We start from the raw sequence: 14,987 nt of genomic DNA on the forward strand, positions 1-14,987 counted from the left end.
TCTCACATGCTCTCCCCCTCCCCTTGGTTTTGAGTAATTTAAACAAATTTTTATTTTAAAATCTAGGTTTTTTGTATTTATTTATTTGACTGTGCTGGGTCTTAGTTGGGACACACAGGATCTTTGATCTTTGTTGCGCCATGCTGGGTTCTTTGGTAGTGGCATGAGAACTCTTGGCTTCAGCATGTGGGATCCAGTTCCCTCACCAGGGTTTGGACCTGGGAACCCTGCACTGGGAGTGCAGAGTCGTAGCCACCAAACCTTGAGGGAAGTCCCTGAGTTACTCTTTTAATGCTCAGAGAGAACCCGCTGGTACAAAACGAAAGGGAGACAGTAAGTGACTAAACTCAGTTGGTTTAAGTTGTATATCATGTGCTTAAAGGATGCCTTGCTTTGTTGGGTAGTTTCTAGAACAACATACAGAGAGGACCTTACTTCTGTCTTCCTCTGAGTTGCATAGAGTGAGGAGAAGGTGGGGACCGCAGAAGGAAGAAAAAGTTGTAAAGAACTGCTGGTCTGTGAAGTCCCAGAATTTTAGAAAAGAAAAGGAGTTTAGTAATTATTTTCCAGATGAGAGAACCAAAGTCCAGAGAGAATGAGCTGCCCATAGTTACATAGCCAGATCCCACCTGGCAGAGACAGACTCCTCCAGCCTTTTCTGCCTTCCAGTCTAGGAGCTGCCTGCTGTGTGCCTGTGTGCCCAGCGGCACTGAGGACTGGGGCTGAGGGAGGTATGGGGTGCTGGGATTGCCATCCCTTGTTTGCAGGCTGAGACTTAGTGGGTTTTTTTTTTTTTTTTTTTTAATATTGATTGATTTGGCTGTGCTGGGTCTTGGTTGTGGCATGCAGGATTTTTGGTAGTGGCATGTAAGATCTTTACTTGTGGCATGTGAACTCAGTTGTGGCATGTGAGATCTAGTTCCCTGACCAGGGATTGAACCTGGGCCCCCTGCATTGGGAGTACGGGGTTGGAGCCACGGGACCACCAAGGAAGTCTTGAGGCTTATTGTTGTCATTTGCTCTTTCAAGCTTGTTTTTATAATATCGTGGAGTTTGAATGGAGGAGGACATCTGATTTGGTGTCTGCCTCTTGGTAGAATCACCTTAAACCGTTCCAGATAAAAGGGTAGGATTTCTAGGGTAGGAGTCCTGTGAATCTTTCTCGGAGGGGACTTCCGAGTTGAGTGGGGAATGACTTCCAAGCGGCCAGTCTTCAGATTGTGAAGTCAGGAACCTGCAGATACTGTGAGGGTGGGTCTTTTATAAGTGGCTTCCCAACTCTTCCTCCCCTCCTCCCTGAAACAAATGATAGCTTGATGGTTTCCAGCATTTTTGAGGTTTTTGGAGCATTTCTCTGCTATTTTTAATGCCCTAGTGCCCTAATTTCCCTTATGGAAATTTGGAAGGAGACCTCAACTGCTCTAGATTAAATGTCTTCAATGTTTCGTAATGAAGCTTTTTCCGTTTTGTTACTGATGACTCTTCTTGCTTGAGCCAACCCTCCCCCTACCCCACTTTTTGGGATTCATCTCAAAATGTAGATATTTTAAGGGTGAGTCAGTGCTTGGTTTAAGGGACACATTCTTACTCTTGGATGCAGTTTAGTTTCTTTAGCTATTTTACTGTTATGTAATTTTTATTTTTGCAACAGTTCAAGTCTTTTTAATCTGTCTCTTTCCATACTTAGCCAGTTGCTTCTTTGCCCCATCGGTGCATCTCTCAGCCTGATGGAATGGGTCGCAGAGGAAAAGGGAGAAGAAAGGAGTGTGTGTTTGGTGTCACATAGTGTAGGATGGGAGGGTGGAGAGTTTTCTTTTTTAATTTTTATTAGAGTATAGTTGATTTACACAGTTGTGTTTCACGTGTACAGCAAAATGAATCAGTTATACATAGACATATATCCACTCTTTTTTAGAGTCTTTTCCCATATATTATGGAGTACTGATTAGAGTTCCTTGTGCTCCACAGTAGGTGCTTATTAGTTATCGAGGAGAGTTTTCTAATTACCAGAATATCTATGCATCTGAAGGGTAGCTAATTTTTATTTTTACTTTTATGACTGTATAATATTTGTGTGTTTCCCTATCTCGGTGAACAGAGTTTAAGAAAAACTTCTTGGTTACGTTACTCTGGATGAACAATTTATACTGTGTTTTATATATATATAGCTGGTGTGGAGCATTGGCTGAATTTGTATTGACCCCAAAACAAACACTGGAACTTATTTTCTTCAATTAAATCTCTTTTCAGTTTGGTTGGTCTTCAGTAAGGTCAGACTGCCTGGGTTTAGATTCCATCTCAGCAGTGGATTAGCTGAGTGACCTTGAGCAAGTTACTTAACTTCACAGTCAGATGGGGATAATATGATTGTGAGGATTAAAGAACATGATCGATATCAAGCATTAGCACAGTGTCTGGCACACTGCACACCACAAATGTTAGGTACACTTATTCTCTCTTTCTGCAGAAAGAGTTGTCTGGCAGTGTTCAGCCCTCTGAATCGTGGTCATCAGTGTAACTAACCGTCATCCCTACTGTCCCCAGTGTTTTTTTTTTTAATATGTTTGGTTGCCTTGGGTCTTAATTGCAGTACACAGGATCTTTCCTTGCAGTGCACCGACTTTTGGTGTGGGGGCTCAGTAGTTGCAGTGCATGGGCCCAGTTGCTCTGTGACATGTGGGATCTTGGTTCCCTGACCAGGGATCAAACCCGTGTCCCCTACATCACCAGGCAGATTCACTGGACCAGCAGGGAAGTCCCTTCAGTGTTTTTTGACTTTTTACTAGTGTTCAAATTCCCTATACAATTTATTTTTTATATTTTTATTTATTTATTTGGTTGTGCTGGGTCTTAGTTGAGGCATGTGAGATCTTAGTTTCCTGATTAGGGATCAAACCCAGGCCCCCTGCATTGGGAGCAAGGAGTCTAAGCCACTGGACCACCAGGAAAGTCTGCCTTATATAATTTAAATGAACCATTTATTCTTGAAAATGAGTAGTGTTCTATTCTGCTGTGCTACTTACAATTCAGCCTTGGCCTCTTATGATTTATGAAAAGGTGATCAGAGATTTCTTTATTGCCAAGCCCAGTTACTACCTCCCTGGAGCATTCACCCTTTCCTTGAAATTATTGCCCTTTGGTTTTGGTGCTTCCACATGACGTGTGGGTTCTTCTGCGTTTTTCATCCTTTCTCATCTCAGCCTCCTCTTTTATCCTCTCAGTGTCAGTTTTACCGCATTTAGGATCTTCTTCTCAGGCTGTGTTTTCTTGACGTATTCTCTCCACGGCCTGGTCATTTACTCTTATAGTCTTAACAACATTCTCTAAAACAGAGCGGACTTCCAGCTGTATTTAAGCCACAGTCAAGTCCTGAACAGCGTGCCTTTGTACCGTAAGCACCTTAAACTCTACTTTTCAGAAACTAAGCAAATCTCTCCTTTCTTCCTCAGTGCTCTTGGTCCCCAATCATGCTGGTATTACATGTTAGTGATTATAACTCTTGCTGTGAAATAATTTCAGAGGCATTTTTTGGGGATATATATATATTTTTAATATATCATATTAGGCAAACATTTTCTTTTGTTTATTTTTCTAAAAAAATGAACTTATATCCCATATCCTGATTCTGGTGGTTATTAATATTTTTCCATTTAACTACTTTTTTTTGGGGGGGGATAAAAGATTATTTATTTCAGAAAGTCAGTGGGAATACAAGTTGGTTGGAGAACTGTAGGCCACCGTGGTTTTACTGTTAAAGAAACCACTTTTTACAGTATCACAATATGTGTGAGAAGTGAGGCCTGGAAAGTTTCTTCCTAAAGAAAAGAAAAGTGAATTCTCTCAGTCGCATCCGACTCTGCAACCCCACGGACTGTAGCCTGCCAGGCTCCTCCATCCATGGGACTTTTCAGGCAAGAATACTGGAGTGGGTTGCCATTTCCTTCTCCACATTTAACCACATTTTTAACATAATTCTTTTTTAAAATATAAATTTATTTATTTTAACTGGAGGTTAATTACTTTACAATATTGTATTGGTTTTGCCATACATCAACATGAATCTGCCACAGGAATACATGTGTTCCCCATCCTGAACCCCACTCCTGGATATTTTTGTAGTTGCATAAATGGTAAGTCATGAAGTAACCATAGCAAAATTAAGAGATTTTCCATGCATAGAACCATTTTTTTAAAGAGGTGAGCTTTTTCTCTCTGATTTTCTTTTAAAAACTTCAATCTGTAGCATTAGGAGATGGTTCCTTTATGTTGGTGGCAACAATATATAAAGAAGGCGGCAAGATGCTTAAAGGAAACCTCCAGCATGAGTATATCTAAAGCTTTTCATTATGGAATATATCAAACCTATATAAAAGTAGAGAGAGTTGTACATGCAGTGAACTTATACACCATTACCAGTTAAGCAATTATCAACTCATGGCCCGTCTTATTTCATCTACTGAAACTAACTTTTCTTCTACTTCTGCTTTATTTTGAAGCAAATACCAGACAGTCTATCATTTTATCAGGGAATCAGCGTGGATCTCTGAGAGAAAAGGATTAAAAAAAAAAAATCACAATAGCATTATCCCACACAAAAATGCTAACGGTGATTTCTTAATTAAGCACAGCTGGTTTGGGTGGAGAGGGAACTGAGAGAGCATTCCTGTAACAGGGGCTCTCCTGTCTTTTCTAGAGTTTGCGCTGTAGCTTTAGATGAAGTGATTACAGGAAAGCCAAACTTCAGCTGTAATAAGTTGACCTTTTAGCGAAATGCATGTTATTAATGTATTTAATGAGATGCATTACAGACTGCAGTGAGCACCATGTTTCATTACAGGTCCAAAATGCAATATCATTAAAGACCTTTAATAGAAACAATGGTTGACATTTTGATATTTCCTGTAAGCAAACCACCCCCCCCCCCAGAACACAGTATAATGTGATATAGAGGAAATGTTGGTTTTTTTTCACTTGCTTAAGAGTATGACACAAATTCCACTATTAGTAAATTAAATTTTCTTTGCCCTGCTCCACCCTGTCTTCCCAGTTCCCATTCTTCCCATCTTCTAGTTCATGTTCACCCTCATATCTCTCTGTGCCCTTCCCTGGGCCCATCAACTATTTTGACTTGAATAGACTAAATATTTTAATGCCAGTTTGACCACAGCACTAATAGACACCTTAAAGAACAACTTTTAAAATTTTGAGTAAGTCATGGCAGTCGGAATCTTGATAAATAAGGTTTCTGTTTTGGTTTCTATAAATTATATTTATTTTTAAGTAGGCGCTGCATTCACATGGCTCAAAATTCAAAAGATACTAATGACGCTATAGAAAAAATCGTCCCTTCCACCCCATACCCCTGCCACCCAGTTCCCTGTCCCATAGGCAACCAGTATTGTCAGTGAAATTCCCCCTTTGTTAATTACTTAGTCGCCTTAGGTGACAAATCCATGAACATCTATTTCAGTGTTCTCTCAATTAACACTTTATGGGTTCATGGCAGAGTTCTCATGAATGATCTGTAGAACCCTGGAATACTCTTAATTACTTGGGATGGGTTTAAGTATTGCTTAGGAGGAAGGCACCCTTAAGCTTCTCCAAATGTAGTGCTGGGTAGGATTAAGGACCCTTATTACCCTGGACTTCATCTAGCCAAGCTGATGTGAGGAAGATTGATCTTTTTGTTTCAGCTGATGGCTATCATTTTTTAAAAAATAGCTTTACTGTTCTAATTGTATAATTATGTCATGCCTACTTCAAAAATTCAGAAAATACTTAAAAGCATAAAGAAGAAAATAAGGATTACCTGTAATCTTACCGCCCAGAGGTAACCATGGTTGTCATTTTGATGAATATCCTTTCGAACCTTTTTCTGTGCTCACACACACACACACACACACACACACACACACACACTCTTTTTAAAAACAAACATAAAATCTTATGTACTATTTTATAAGCTTATTTTTTCTACTTAATATATTATTTCATGTCACTGTATTTAGATGTATATCAGCATTTTCAATGGCTATAGAATATTCCATTTAATAGATTTATTACAGTTTATTTAGCAGATCCGTATTGATGGATGCTCAGGTTTATTTTAGTCTTTCACTTTGATAAAGCATGCTTTGATAAATACCCTTGTACATACATATTTGTGCATTTTGTCTAAAAGTAGTACTGTCCAATATAAATATAGTGCCAGTCACATACATAATTTCAAATTTCCTAGTAATCAAATTTTTAAAAAGAGTGAAAAGAAACAGGTAAAATTAATTTCTGTAGCATATTTTATTTAATGGAGTATATTAAAAATGTACTTAACATATAGTCAATATATAAATATTAATGAGATAGATACCTTACATACATATGTACTTTTTATGTCAGGTCTTTGAAATTTTCAAAGTATATTCTGCATTTACAGCTCCTCTTAATTTGGACTAACCACACTTTGAGTGCTCAGTAGCCAGATGTGACGAGTGAATACGGTATTGGGCAGCATAGATCTACATTCCTGTAAATTGGATTGGTGGGACAAAGGGATTGTACTTCTGTTTCTTTTTTAGGCTTTTGGAAGATATGGCCAAATTGGCCTTTAGAAGAATTGTAACCATTTAAATTCTCATCTGTAACAGTTGTTTTCCTCTAGTCCTGCCACCACAGAGTATTATTGATCCTCTTATTTTTCCTAAACTGTAGGTGAGAAATGAAGGCAGTCATTTCTTGATAACTTTCTGTTTAATATTTACACAGTACCTGTTCACCTAGCTTTGAAATCTGTGCTGCTTTTGGTGTGTTTCTTAGGGAATGAGTTCTACATAGGAAGACTTTTGGTCCCTATTAAGCTGCTCCTGGATTTGTCCAATGTGGTTCATTAGGCATTTATATTATGTAGAGAGTCAAGTGGGGTCAGCAGAGCTAGTGCTTTTCCAAAGCGACCAAGTCGGAAACCAGGCGGAGTGTTAGATTCATATGCCATGATTCCACCCACCCTGAAAAGATGATCCCTACGTGGCTTGAAAAACTGCTGCAGCCAAGCTGGTCAGAACATTTGTTTTATTGTTGTGGGTTTTGGGAATTAGGGTTGTCTTCAACCCTAGAAGTAATCTTTAATGGTGACGAGTAGTTAGATAAGGAAGGAACCTGAACTAGGAGTGTTGGTGGCAGTAGTTAGTGGCCGTCGTAGGAGTGGCAGTAATGTAACATACGCAGTAGAGTCACCTTATCCGCTGGCTTCACGGTGAAGTTGGACGTGTCCGTGAATGTCACAGCCTCTTTGTGTGGACTTTTCATGAACTCACTTTTAACCATGTTTGCCTGACCAGAAGAAAAAGGGAGAGAGGAGCCGCTTAAGTAGTGCCTGTGGTTCTTCTAGCTGTCTTACTCAGTGCGTTGGAGGAAGCGTGGATGGCAGGTGGAGTCTTCGGCCCTTGCAGTTATTCTTTGTTCGGGTACCTCTCCAGTGAGCATCTCGTCAGACAGACTGCAAGTCTAGTGGTTACAGTTGCAGCCTGCAGGCTTCATCCACATGGTCCCCAAATGTAATCATCCTGTGTTTAATGGACGAAGTGGCTGTCATGTTTGAGGGGAGAAACCGACCATGTTGAACTTGCAGAGAGACTGTGGTGGTATACTTCCTGGGCAATTTTAGGAATTTGTAAAGTAGTTTTGTGAGAACTTTATTTTGGCTTTATGCTCAGACTATTTTTCTTTATTTATTTTCAAACTTTAAACTTTTTATTTTGTATTTGGGTAGAGCTGATTGACAATGTTATGTCAGGGGAGCAGGAAAGGGACTCAGCCATACATACACAGGTATCCATTCTCCTGAAAATCCCCTTCCCATCCAGGCTGGCACATAACACTGAGCAGAGTTCCCTGTGCTGTACAGAAGGTCCTTGTTGGTTATCCATTTCAAATATATATGCTCAGACTTTAGAACCCGGCCACTGCATAAGATACTACTCTGTTATTGTTATTTATGTCCTAACATTTATTCCTTTTTTTTTTTTAATGTGGACCATTTAAAAAATCTCCATTGAAGTTGTTGCAACATTGCTACTATTTTATGTTTTGTTTTTTTTTGGTTGTGATGCATGTGAAATCTTAGCTCTCTCACCAGGGATAGAACCCTCACCCCCTGCATTGGAAGGGACCACCAGGGAAGTCCCTAACACCTATGCTCAAATCTTCAGATTAAAATTATACGTGAATATGATAAACAGAAACATTCAGGAAGACAACAGTCCTTTGCCTTATGTTCAGTCTCATTCTATTTCATTTTCCTTTTATAGTATTAAATAACTTGTTTACATCTATTTCTTTATTCTTTGGTATGAAAGATTAGAATGCTACTGACAGGTTAAGGCAAAGATTGAGCATTGACCATTTCACTTAGCAGCACGATGGCCATCTGTGACCTTGATGAGCAGTTTTGGTGGGGTTGGAGGGATACAGGCTTGACTGGGATGCATATGTGAGAGGACAGGAAAAAGGAATCTGAGATAGTGAGTGCAGACAACTCTTTCTAGGAATGTAACTTAAGAGGGGAGCAGAGAAATGGGACATTGGATGGAGAAGGATGTGGAGTCAAGAGAAGGGTTTTGTTTTTGAGATGGGAGGAATAACAGCATGTCTGTATATTGGTAAGAATGGTGCAGCACCTCCCTGGCGGCCCAGTGGTTAAGAATCCACCTGCTAATGCAGCAGTCAGGGGTTCGATCCCTGGTCCAGGCAGATTCCACATTGCTGCAGGGCAACTAAGCCCATACGCCACAATTACTGAGCCCATGCTCCGTAACAAGAGAAGCCACTGCAATGAGAAGCCTGCAGCTAGAGAGTGGCCACCACTCGCCGCAGCTTGAGAAAGCTTATGCACAGCAATGAAGACCCAGCGCAGCCAAAAAGCGATGTGCCGAGGGGAAATTGATGAGGCAGGGGAGGGACACCTGCTGTAGCAGTGTCCTTAAGGAAGTGAGTGAGATGGATGAGGGTGTGAGAATGGTGGCCCTTGCTAGTTGCGGGGACACTCTAAGAGTAGTGACAGGTGGGAAGACAGTATAAAAATAGACACAGCTAGTTAGGAGTCTGAAAATTCTCTTCTGTCGGTTGTTCTATTTTCTTTGAAAAAGAAACCAAGGTTGTAAATTGCAAGTGAATAATAGAGGAGGAGGTGGGAGAAGTTTTGGGGAGAGGGTATGAGGTAGTCATCCCATCCTTTTTCCACAACCCTTTGCATTCTGCCATGCAACCAAGGTTTCTGTGCTCTAGCTCAGTCGGTAAAGAATCTGCCTGCAATGCAGGAGACCTGGGTTCTATTCTGGGTTTGGGAAGATCCCCTGGAGAAGGGAATGGCAGTCCACTCCAGTATTCTTGCCTGGAGAATCCCAGGGACGGAGGAGCCCGACAGGCTACAGACCATGGGGTCACAAGAGTCGGATACAACTTAGTGACTAAGCTACCACCACCCATATGTTGAACCTAGGAGTTGAAAATAAACAGCATTTACAGTGTGTTAGTATCCTGTAAATAGGGCGGTGAAGAACTGGAACATCACTTATTCATTCCTGTGTGTTCAGAGGCCTGCCTCCCCAGCTATGAAAAGGAGAACGTTCCTAGTTTGGCACAAGTTTGTAGTTCAAGTAGATCTTTTATAACCCTCCATCGGGTGGTTATAATCATGCTTTATTTTAGTTTGCTTCACATTTGGACTGTTTTTTATATCATTTTTTCTCTAGGTCTCTATATTTCCTTCCCCCACCGCCCCACCCCACCCGCACCTTTCAGCTTGGTTTTATCGTCTCAATCATTTCCCCCCAGTCATGCCGTCTCTCCTCTTACACTTTCCCAGTTTGTGTGGGTTGTTCTCTGGGACCAGTGTGCTGGATCCTCTTGGGACTTCCTTTCGTTGCTCTTCTAGGGTGGAGCTCTTTTCTGGCTCTCTTGTATTCCTGTACAGTAAGTCCCCTACATACGTACAAGTTTGGTTCCATCAGAGTTAGCCTAGGTACCCAACTAACACAGTCGGCTATATAATACTGTACTGTAATAAGTTTATAATACTTTTCACATAGATAATATGTAAAAAATAAAAATGAAAACATTTTTAATGTTATAGGACGGTACCTTGAAAAGTACAGTAATACAGTACAGCATGGATTTCCCAGGTGGCGCAGTGGTGAAACAATTCACCTGTTAATGCAGGAGATCCAAGAGATGCAGGTTTAATCACTGGATCGTGACGATCCCCTGGAGGAGGGAATGGCAACCCACTCCAGTATTCTTGCCTGGGAAATCCCATGGACAGAGGAGCCAGGCAGGCTGCAGTCCATGGGGTTGCAAAGAGTTAGACCGAACTGATCACACATGCACAGTGTAGCAGCTGGCATACAGGGGCTAGCACTTGCATCTTTGGAAGTTTGTAACTGGAAGGCTTGTATGTAAGGGGACTTCTGTATTTCAGTTTGTCAGTTTGTTTCCAAATATTCATGGGGAGTCAATTATCTGATCTCTCCTGGATTTAAAAATACTGTGCTCTCATTCATCAATGAGGTGTTCTTAATGGATATACATTTCGGGGTTGAAAATTACTTTGTCTTAGAACTTGAAAGTACTGCCCTGTATGAATTTCCTTTTGTTACTGCCAGAAATTCCCACAAGCTTGGTGGCTTAAAACAGCACAGATTTGTTGTCTCATGTTTCTGGAGGTTAGAAGTCCTAAAACCCAGGTGTCAGCAGGGCTGTGCTTCTTCCAGAGACCCTCGGGGAGCTCCTGTTTCCTTGCTTTCTCCGTAGTCTTGAGGCTGTCTGCATTCCTTGGCTCGTGGCTCCCTTCCATCTTCAATACCAGTGATCCCATCACACCAGGCGTTGCTTTTCTGACTTTGACCCTAACCACTTCTCTCTGGTAAGGACCTCATGTTTCCACTGGGCCCACCTGGCTAATTCAGGCTACTCTCCCCGTTGCAGATCCTCAATTTAATCATACCCGCGAAGTCGTTTTGCCTGTAAGGTAACGTATTCACAGGTTCTGAGGGTTAGAATGTGGACATCTTTGGGGGCCATTGTTGAGCCTACTGTCTGTCATCCAAGTATTGTCCAAGAGACAGTGGTTGCCCGTTTGAGTCTCATTCCTTTGCTGGTGACTTGTTTTTGTTAGGGCTCTTCTCTTGATTTTTGAAACTGTCTAAAGTGTTATCTAGCTATGGTTCCTTTGTTATTCGTTGTGCTGAGTACTTACTAGGCCCGTTTAGTCTGAAGACTGCGTTGTCCTTCAGTTTGGGGAAAATGTCTTTAATATTTGTTGAGTAATTTTCTTTCCTCGTTATGTCTGCTCTCTTTTTTTGCAACTATATTTTTAATAGCTTCTTTTGTTTTTTGAATGCTCCTTTTTGGGTAATTAGTGTACTTAAAGTATGTTATGTACAATTAAAGCTGTTTTGTTTTATATTCACTTTAGTTCTTAAAAGTATTCTCCTATCTCTACCAGCTTTTCTGTTTACTCTGGACTTTTTTCTTCTCTTCTAAATTTTTATCCAAGTTATATCTATATATAAAGAGTCAAGTAATTCTATAAATTCTTATTATGAAAACTTATCTACTGACTATACACTCCAGCCCCTTGCCATAGCCCATTCTCCTAAAGCAGCAGTTACATTTTAAATTATTATTTTTTGAGTTCATGAGTTTATCTCTCAATCTCTAGTTGACATGTTTTTGTTCCTACTCGATCTTTCAGCTTTAGGCATTATTTATTGACTTCTCATTATGAAAATGAGGATTTAGCCTTCATTCCTTCTATAGTCATGCACACTCTCTGTCCCTTCCTGGTTGTGTTGTAATTTGGTTAGATCAATAGTCAGTGTTTACATTATTATGTCTGTGTAAACACTGTTCACAGCTGAGCCGTGTAATACATATACCATGATTATTTTCCCTTTCCCACACACCATTTTGTTCTCTAGAGTTAGGAATTGTTATATTTCTGTTTGTTTTGTTTTCTCTGCAGTCATTCAAGCCTGAACTTTTCTCTAGTTGTTTCAGTCTCCCCTCAAGATAATCAGTTGCATCAGATCTCCTCCCGGTTCTTCTTCCTAAAGACGTCTTTTCCAGAACCCTTTGTTTTGTCCCCTGTAATTTGATTTATTTATTTTTTGGCTGCGCTGGGTCTGTGTTGCTGCATGTGGGCTTTCTCTTGCTGCTGTGAGCGGGGCTAGTCTTGGTAGTGGGGTGCAGGCTTCTCATGCAGTGGACTCTCCTGTGAGGTGTAGGCTCTAGAGCACGGGCTCGGTAGTTGTGGCTCACGGGTTCACTTGTTCCACAGCACATGGGGTCTTCCCAGACCAGGGATCAAACCTGGGTCTCCTGCTTTGGCAGGCAGATTCCTTACCACTGAGCCACCAGGGATGACCTCCCAGAACCTTTTGACCTGCTCTAAGCTGGACCGTTGCCCTTCTCCAGGGCCCGGCCATCATGTGGGGATCCCCCTTCAGCACCATCCTAGGGGTTACCTTCGCTTCCTGCTTCTGTGGATCTCCTGGTCAGGATTTTTCTTGGCTTGCTCCCTTACTTTGGTGAAGCAAATCTTCTAGTAGTTTGTTGAGAAAGAGTGGACAAGAGGAAAACACTTTTTACACCTTGATTGTCTCAAAGTCCCTTTACTCTATCATTACAATTGATTGACTTGCTGACTGTGTATAGAAGTCTATAGAATATTCCCTTGCCTTCCACCTTCTGAAGTTGCTGTTGATGAGTCCAAAGCCATTCTGATCTACTGATTTTTCCTCCACCTAAATTCTTTGTCGAAGGAACCTTGGAATTTCATGATGCTGTGCCTTGGCGTGGATGTGCAGGCCTTTTCAGTCTGGAGGCTCGTTTCTTTCAGTCCTGGGAAATTGTCTTGAAATTATTTTGTTAGTGATTTTCTTCCTTCTGTTTTCTCTTCTTTCTGGAAGGCCTGTCATTTGATGTTACACTTTTCCTCTGATTTTCTTTCTTTTTTTCCCTTCAGTTTCCTAGTTATTTTTGTCTTTCTTTTCTCCCCTCTCCTCACTTCCTAAGACATTTCTTCGGCTTTATTTCCTCATCTACTGAGTATTTTTATATCTTCTGTCATCCTTTAATTACTGTTACTTCTCTGGGGATATGCCTGGGGTGTGTGTGTGTGTGTGTGTGTGTGTGTGTGTATGTGTGTGTGTGTGTGTATTTTTAAGAGTTCTTCTGGCATAGTCTGCTTCCTCCAAGCTGCTTTCTTTTGTTTTAACCTGGTTGTAGTACGTTAGATATTTTCCTCAAATACTTGGTGATCTTTTGTCTGCTGTTGACTTTTAAGAGTGGGGTACTCAAGAGCTGATGAACAGTTGTATGTTCGGGCAGGGCTCTTTGTCCGTGGTTTCTGTTGTAAAGTGATCTGTCTGGGCCGTGTGGGGAACACCCATGTCGGCATCTTCACATCTCGGCTCGTTATGGGGTCTTAGCTGCCAGAGGACTTCTAATCTCCTGCCTGGCTGCCAGCCTTGTAGGAGGCCGGTAGGCTGGGGGGGGGTCTCAGCATTCAATCTGGAAACTACAGCTTATTCTTCCTGTTTTGAGAATTATGCCCTTGCCTCAGCTGTGTCTGGTGTCCCCCTGTCCAGAGACACTAATGTTTAACTCTCTTCAAAGGATAAACCTCTCAACTTCTGCCTGAGTAAAAGAGGTGTGTTGACTGTAGCCCTGCCTGCCTCTTGGTCTTCTAGAAGTGCTGGTTCTTCAGTCTTGTGAGGTTGTGTTCACGGACCATGGGGGGACTGCTTCCTGTTCTTCCCTGCCGGCACCAGAGTCAGCTTGCTCAGGTTTGCTATGTCAGTTATTTGTCCATCTGCTTTTTTTTTTTTAACTGGTTTATTGAGGTATAATTGACATATATGGAACTGCATGCAGTTCCCATTTCTCTGCTCCCCTATAAAGTATTCCCTGTAAGAGTCGCCTGTACTCACTCTCTTAAATCCCTTTCTCTTACTGTCTCATGAATGCATTCCATCAAGCCCGTGTCCTTCTCACTCCGCCGAAACTGCTCATCAGGATCACAGAAGACCATCACATTCCTGAGTTAAATGGTCAGTTCCCAGTCCTCATCTTACTTAACCTGTCAGCAGCTTCTGTACAGTTGGACCTCTGTACACTCATGAAGCCATCGCCAAGAGGCAGACATGGCTGAGCACACACATGCATGAAGCCATCATCACATCAAGATAATGAACGTATTCCTCACCCCCAGAAGTTCCTCAGCCTCTTTGTAATCTCTCCTCCTGCTCCTCCCATCCCTCGGCAACCAGGAATCTGCTCTGTCACTGTAGATGGGTTTGCCTTTTCTAGAATTTTGTATAAATGGGATCATGCAGTTTATGCTCTTTTTGTCTGCCTTTCACTCAGTGTAGTTATTTGGAGATTCAGCCATGCTTTTGCCTATATCAGTAGTTCATTGCCTGTAATCCCTGAGTAGTAGTCCATTATCTGGATATAGTATATTTGCTTTGTTTTGTTTCTAGTTTTTAGCTGTTACAGATAAAGCTGCAGTGAACATTTGTGTGCATGTTATATGGATATATACTCCTGTGTCTCCTGAATGACTAAGAATGGAATGGCTAGGTCACATGGTAAATGTGTCTAATTTTCATAGAAACCGCCAAGCTGTTTTCTAAAGTGCTTAGACCATTTTACAATCCTACCAGCAGTGTATAAAAAAATTCCACTTGCTTCATATCCTCATTAACACTTGGCATGGTCGGTCTTTTTAATTTCAGACATTCTAATCATCGTATAGTCCGTTGGCTTCTTAAGCTTCCAAAACTTAGTTGCTATCGTTCTCTCTCATCCAGGCATATCTTGGAGGTATTATAGATTTGTTTCCAAACCACTGCAATTCCCTTAAAGTGAATATTGTGATAAAGTGACTCACATGAATTCTTTGGTTGCCAAGTGCATATAAAAGTTCAGTG

General features: G+C 41.2%; 1 protein-coding gene across 1 annotated transcript in view; it reads left to right on the forward strand.

The window, feature by feature from the left end:
• AATF (apoptosis antagonizing transcription factor) overlaps nucleotides 1–14,987 on the forward strand; it is a 111,018-nt gene that overhangs the window by 5,584 nt on the left and 90,447 nt on the right. The window lies entirely within an intron of this gene.

This window comes from Capricornis sumatraensis, chromosome 8 (assembly GCF_032405125.1).
Source record: "Capricornis sumatraensis isolate serow.1 chromosome 8, serow.2, whole genome shotgun sequence".
Lineage (NCBI taxonomy): Eukaryota > Metazoa > Chordata > Mammalia > Artiodactyla > Bovidae > Capricornis > Capricornis sumatraensis.